The sequence below is a fragment of the Stegodyphus dumicola genome, chromosome 6, assembly GCF_044657685.1.
Source record: "Stegodyphus dumicola isolate Sdum_Otavi_A_Nest chromosome 6, ASM4465768v1".
In the NCBI taxonomy this organism is placed as follows: Eukaryota; Metazoa; Arthropoda; class Arachnida; order Araneae; family Eresidae; genus Stegodyphus; species Stegodyphus dumicola.
Window position 1 is genome coordinate 58,952,232 of NC_140773.1, and position 7,190 is coordinate 58,959,421.

Below are 7,190 nucleotides of genomic sequence, written 5' to 3' on the forward strand. Positions count from 1 at the left end.
ACATAATCGAAAGTTCAAGCTTACTTTTATAAAATTGCTCTAACAGTCTGCAAAAAATAATAAGCCGGATCCAATTCGAAGATTAAGGAACAACGCAATCTGCAACATTAACTGAAATAGATAATTTTAGCTTAGCTTATACCTTCCGTTATACATTAAACGCGCATGCGTAAACGTATTATGCGCATGCGCGCACGCATATTCGCAGCCGTGGAGGTATTCCGTCAACGCGACGCATGCGCAGAAATTTTTTAGCTTTGAGGTCCAGATTATAGATCATTCCGGATTATGGGTGTCCGAATTAACGACTTTTGACTGTAGATCTTTTTGTTACTTTAAACTTTGGACTATCAGCACCGTTACATCTAAACTCTAGAATAATCGAAACAAAAACGTAAATAGAATTCTGATTTGCATTCAACCAGAACTAGAAAGATTGTATGAAGGAAAGTGCGTAATGTTCATGTAAACGTAATGTAATAAATGCATATAAATATAATATGTTTATATTTCACAGAAGTGTCAGTATTTTGAAGAATCCTTGAATTCAGATATTTTGGTTATCACAATGGATGTATCCTCGGCCATCCAGAAGATAGAAAAGTTGAAATCATTTTTCTTCCCTTTATAGAGAATTTAGAAATATTAATTGAGTGAGAATGTACATATTTTTATGGATTTTGTATTTATTTAGCTGTTTTAGTAGAATTTGTAGTTAAAATTGTTTTATATTCCAGTGCAATGCAGCACGAGACTTATTTGAAGAGAAAGCTATGCCGGGAAAATTAAAATACAGAAGCACGTGCATTTAACATTTTAATAAATAGATATCTCGTAATTGTACTCTTTGCTATCCAGAAAAATCGACAAAATACCAGAATGTTCTCATGCACTTGAAAAGCTTATAAAAGCTGGAGGAAAACATCTCAATTCAGTTGTTGACTTGGTGCTGTTATTGATTGTAGTGAATTCGCTGTGAGATCGGATTAGCTTTCTCTGTGTTTGTTTCGAATTGAGTTCCATTAAAAATTTTAGTAGTTTAAAATATAACTACTGTGAGATATTGCGATATTGTATTAAAATCTCTGAGGATATTTCAGCATTTGTTTTGTTTCTTGAAGTAATAATAAATTTTATTAACTTCTTATCGACTTGTGCATTCAATTTATTACGAATCCTTACGCATGCAACATTTTTTGGTGGCAGCAGTGAGATTTTGAATGCGAATTACAAGAGCAATGGAAGAACAATTCAGGCAATTGATGACTGCATTTGCTGCATTCCAATAAAGAATGGAAGGAGCCGTCAACTCTGTTAAAGTACTTTCGAAGCAAAGCAACCGTTTCGAAGTTTATTTACAAACTTTGGTTGTAGGGGTAGTTGGGAAACCTTAAAGGGTTATTTAAGACTGCTAATAGGTATCGGAAGTCGGAACACTTACATAGTCAATATGCTGCTAAAACATTAAGATTAGAGAAGATAGGGACTGAATGAATTAAACATGGGTTATTTGGAGGTGTAGAAGTTTCTGAAGATCATTCAAATAGATTTAGCTAGTTTAGATGGAAAGTGTAAAATCGAAGCACTAGACTAGAGAAAAATGAGGAACAACTTCGAAAAATTTGTTCCTCATTTGAAAAATAAAAAGACAAAAAGTTGATTGGAGAAAAGAGGAATCCTTATCAACAGCAATCTGATTCACGAGGGAATGGTGTATACAACTGGGTACCTGGGCTGAAGGCCCTACCCTTATCGAACAAAATTAAAAATTACTAATTATGTGTGTCTTAACACAGAAAATTTCTAAATTTTAAAAAACAATTGAGCTATATGAAGAAATTTAAGTTAATTAACAAGGTAAGGTACATAATAAATTTTGTCACAAATGACTTTAAGGTAAATCGTTAAATTATAATAAAAAGATAATAAAGTTAAGCAAGATATTAACATTTAATTATTAATAACAAGTTAATACGAGATAAGAATTTAAAGGTGTAGTGAAACAGAGTCCACTAATGGTGGAAGCATCTGGTGAAAGCCTTTCGAGCTGGTGACTATATCCTGAAGGAGAGACATACAACAATTAGGAAAGTAAACAAGAAGTAGGTGTAACTCCTTCGGTGAAAAATTTACAAGGTGAAAAGAATTAAGGGGCAGGTAAATAATGGATAAGTTTGAGACATGGAGGTAGGAAATGGAAGAAGGAGAGGCCCCCGTACACTGCTTTGAAGCACTCTGTTTCACGGGGGAATGGTGTATACACCTGGGCTGAAGCCTTAAATGCCCTGTGATTTGGTCGTGTTTTCACGCGCTCCCGTGTTCAGCTTGTTTTTTTCTTATGAAGAGTGGATTATTCGGGATCCGATTAGTGTTTTGTGTTATTCAGTGTGTTTCTACTGTAATTCTGGTCTTAATTACTGTGGATTAATACGTTTTTGACCCTGTTTTGTGCTATGGTGTGCGTTGTGGGTGTTAAGCCTAACACGTGCTAGTGTCAGCAATGGATCCGAACAAGGAGGTTTTGGATCCGAAGGATTACCCGCCGCTTCCTCCGCCCGAGGTTGTGAACGTTAGTAAAAAAAATCTCTCTGGTTTACCCGAGGAGATATGTACGTATGCAGACAAGGTGTTAGGAAAAGGTTGGAGTCAGCTATTAAACAAGGATTGTTACGATGCGGAGGATTATCAACTCGCGCTTCAGCAAGTTCTGCTTCTGAATGTTGCAGTTCATGTAGATGAGCAGTTAACGGAAGATGATCTCAATACATTATCCAGTGAGGAGGATAAGCAAAAACGTCTGGATATACACCAAAAAAGGAGTGGAATAGCCAAAAGACTGGCTTTGTTATTTCAGGGTAAGTGCGACGTTTTTAGTGCCCAAAATCCTAGTATTGTAAATTTATCTTGTGATAAGTTGAATGTGAATGTTGTTAAGCATGTCCCTAAGATGCAGGTTATATCTACTGTTAATTAACTGTAATGATGCTATATCAAGTGTAAAAAATGTTAGTGATAAATCTGGTACAATTGCACAAACTCCTAGCGGAGAAAAAACAAAAATTTTGCTTAAATGGCCTTCGAAAAAAGGAAAAAGATGTGTGAGCGAAATTCAGTATTCAGAAGGCTTTACACAGCCGCGTAATACGGCTCGGCCTGCTAAATTAGTCAAAGCTAATGCAGAAATTAATGTTAGCAATAAATTTGATAAGCTAGGTGAAAATGCTAATGCAGATAATACTGCCACTATAATGATATGGAAGTTAGTGAAGAGAATGAGGTTATTGAAATGTAACAACCGAAGGTGAAACCGATAATGGTGAAGCTTCCAATTAAATTTTCGGATTTCTCTAAAAAATTGAGGGCTGAAACTAATTTAGACTTTGCAGCTAAAGTTACTGTCGAGTTTTTAAAAGTTTTTCCGAAAACGGAAAATGATCACCGTCAGATAACAAAATATTTGGATGAAAAAAGTGTAGATCGTTATTTAATTACCAGAAAGATGGATAGGCCCATCAAAATAGTTATAAGAGGTTTACCTATCGATTGCCCCTCAGATGACATTTTTGAGGAGCTGGTTAAGTATAAACCTCGAAAAGTTACTCAAATGCACAGAACCAAATCTAAGGCTCCTATGCCTTTGTTTCAGGTTCATTTAGAGAATGTACCAGGGGTGCAATCTATATATGATGTTAAAAAACTGCTATGTTTCTTTGTTGAAATACATTCTTATAAAGTGCGTGGAAATGTTGTGCAGTGTCATAACTGCCAACACTTTCACCACAGTAGTGAAAATTGCAAACTACAACCAAGATGTGTGAAATGTGCGGGTGCATATCGTACTGATAAATGTAATGTTAAAAAAGTAGACTCTCCTATTTGTTGTAATTGCCTGCAAGAAGGACACAGCGTCAATTATCGCGGATGTCCGAAATTCCCCCGACGCATAGTCGGAAATGAAATTGTGAATAAGAGTGCAAACTCAGAAAATGCAAATAATGGTGTTAAAATGTCTAGTACTTCTAATGCAAATTTGAGTTATTCTGCTGTTGCCTCCGGGCGCAGTTATGCTAGTGTAGCCAAGGGTGACGTTCAAAGATCTGTAAATACTGTTAATAATTTTAATGTTGATATGCATAAACAGACTGTCAGCAGTGGTGGTGCTGCTAGTGCTACTGTTGGTTCGGATATGTTTATGGATTTTCTCAAAATAATCAAAGAGGTGTGTGATGTTTTTAAAGGCACCACAGTTATGAATGTTTTTCAAAAAATCTCGGCATCCATGCCTGAATTGCGGGCTGCGGAGCATTCAATCGATAAGTTGTTTATATTATTTAATGTTTTTGACAGTGTTTTTTTCCAATGTTGAATAATTATGTATAGTGTAAACAATAGGTACTTAAGTATTATTACTTGGAACGCAAATGGTTTGTTCCGTAAGATTAATGAATTGCGGGATTTTGCAAGTGAGCACAGTCCCGACTTATTTTTCCTACAAGAACACAAGCTTGACCCTAAAATACCATTGTGTGTGGCAAATTACTATACCTACAAGTCGCACAGAAGTACTACCGCTCCTCGCCCACGTGGAGGTGGCACTGCACTTCTTGTCAAACGCTGCATTCCCCATTATCACGTGAACATTCCACAGCTCTCAACCGTAGAGGCCACAGCTATCTGCATCACAACAGACACTAACACTCCATACACTTTTTCTCCACCTACATTCCTCCCATGAGACCTGTGGCTGTCGTTCAGGCAGACCTTGAAATTCTACTCACACTTGGTACACATGTTATTATTGGTGGAGACTTGAACGCAAGACACCGCGCATGGAACTGCTACACTTCTAATGCAACAGGCAGACTGATTTATTCCTTGGCCACGACGGCACGGTTTAAATTGGCAGTTCCAAGTACCCCAACACGGTATGCTGCTGGGTCCACCACAATTATTGATTTTTTCCTGTTGCGGAACACCAGTTCTCCACTGGATATTTCCGTACTGGACGAACTTTCAAGTGATTACAATCCTGTTAGGATTATTCTGGACCTCAGCAGATATACTACATCAGACACCAGGGCCTTTCGTACAGACTGGCAGGTCTTTGCCAAAGCCCTCTCCAACACCCAGTACACTTTACCCACGATACACAAGGGGAGTGACATTGATAGTTTGGTCAAGGACTTCACTGAAAATATACAAAATGCTTATGCGAAAGCACAAGTTAAAGTTAAACTTGGTATGAAACACAAGCCTCAAGAGCTCAGATTAGTTATTAAAGAGAGAAATGCTGCAAGACGAGCGTATCAACGTATCAACAGCGTAACACCGTGATGATAAAAGGAACTTCAATCGCCTGTGCGAAGCGGTCAAGTTTCTTACAAATGAATTCTCACAAGATCGCAGGACTAACTACCTCAGATCTCTTTCTGCAGAGGATAACTCCTTATGGAAAGCAGTGAAGAGGTACAAAAAATGCTATAACGCCATTCCGCCCCTTCACGGCCCTCAACGGATCCATTACACGGGAACTGAGAAAGCAGAACTTTTAGCTCAGCATCTGGAATTTCAGTTCTGCATTAACAACATTTCAGACTCAGACACTGAACAGCTTATTGCTGACTTCCACTCCAATTTTACAACACAGCCATGCACAGACAACATTATCTCAGCCATGCCATCGGAGGTCTGTCTCTATATCATGCGAATTGCGAAAAGGAAGAGCCCTGGAGTAGACGGGGTCACAAATGAGATGATCAAGCACTTCCCTGTCAAGATAATATTCTACTTCACCAAGTTAGTGAATATCATACTACGATGGCAATACTTCCCAACTTGTTGGAAAACTGCCAAGATTGTTCCTCTGCTAAAGCCCAACAAGCCTGCGACTGCTCCTGAGAGTTACCGACCAATCAATTTGCTAAGCTCAATTAGCAAATTCGTGCAAGCAGTTATTCTACATAGACTAAATATCTTCCTGGATGAGCAGAAGATCCTCATACCCTATCAGTTTGGGTTCAGGCGTAAGCACTCGACAACGCATCAACTCTACAGAGTTGTTGAGTTAATAAGCAGTGGGATGCAACAACATCGTGTCACTGGTGGACTTATCTTAGATGTCGCCAAAGCCTTCGATAGAGTATGGCTGGATGCCTTCATATACAAATTACACAACCTGGGACTCCCAGGCTACATCACAAACATAATTAAATCCTACCTAACCGGTAGACACTTTGTTGTTCATGTTTCTGGTTCATTATCCACAAACCGGCCTATACGGGCTGGTGTTCCACAGGAATCCCTTCTGGGCCCTACCCTATTCAATATTTACGTGAACGACATCCCCACTACACACAACACAACACTAGCCATGTATGCAGACGACACAGCGATCCTTACGCAAAGTGCATTTGTTAGTTCAGCAATACAACAGCTACAACACCACATCCACTCGCTAGAGACTTGGCTGACCAAATGGAAAGTCAAAGTGAATGTCGACAAGACACATGCCATACTGTTTACTACTAAGAAGAATTTCCCGACTCACCTGCAAATGTATGGTGTGGACATTCCCTGGGTCAAGCAGGTCCCTTATCTTGGGGTGATCCTCAGTAAATCTCTTACATGGAACCCACACGTTACACATATTCTCAGGAAGTTTCGAGCTAGTAAAGCTTCACTCTTCCCCTTAATTGCTCGAAACAGTGTTCTATCTATTGATAAGTTGCTCATTTACAAAACCATGTTGCGTCCAATTCTTAGTTATGCATGCCTCGTCTGGGCATACTCGTGCAAAAGTTTGAGAAGGCAGTTACAAGCTGCCCAAAACGGGGTATTGCGTATGATATGTAATGCCCCCTGGTACATTCGGAATAGCCAAATTCGTAAAGAGTTAAGAATAGAGGATCTTTGTGATTTTTATTGCCGCCTATCTAGGGCATTTTATGATAAACAGGAACTTCTGGACAATCCTGTGGTTGTTAACTATTGTTATGATACTAGGGACCCCAATTTCAGTAAACGCCCAAGGGCGATCCTAAATGTTAGTAATGTGTAATTTTGTATATGTGTTATGCAAATTGTTGCTCAGATTCTTTATTGTATATTGTTCTTTTTTCCTCCTGATTGCTTTTTGTTTTTACTAGTGGCACTAAGGCGTCGCACTTCGTATTTTGTTTCTCTTGTGTGTA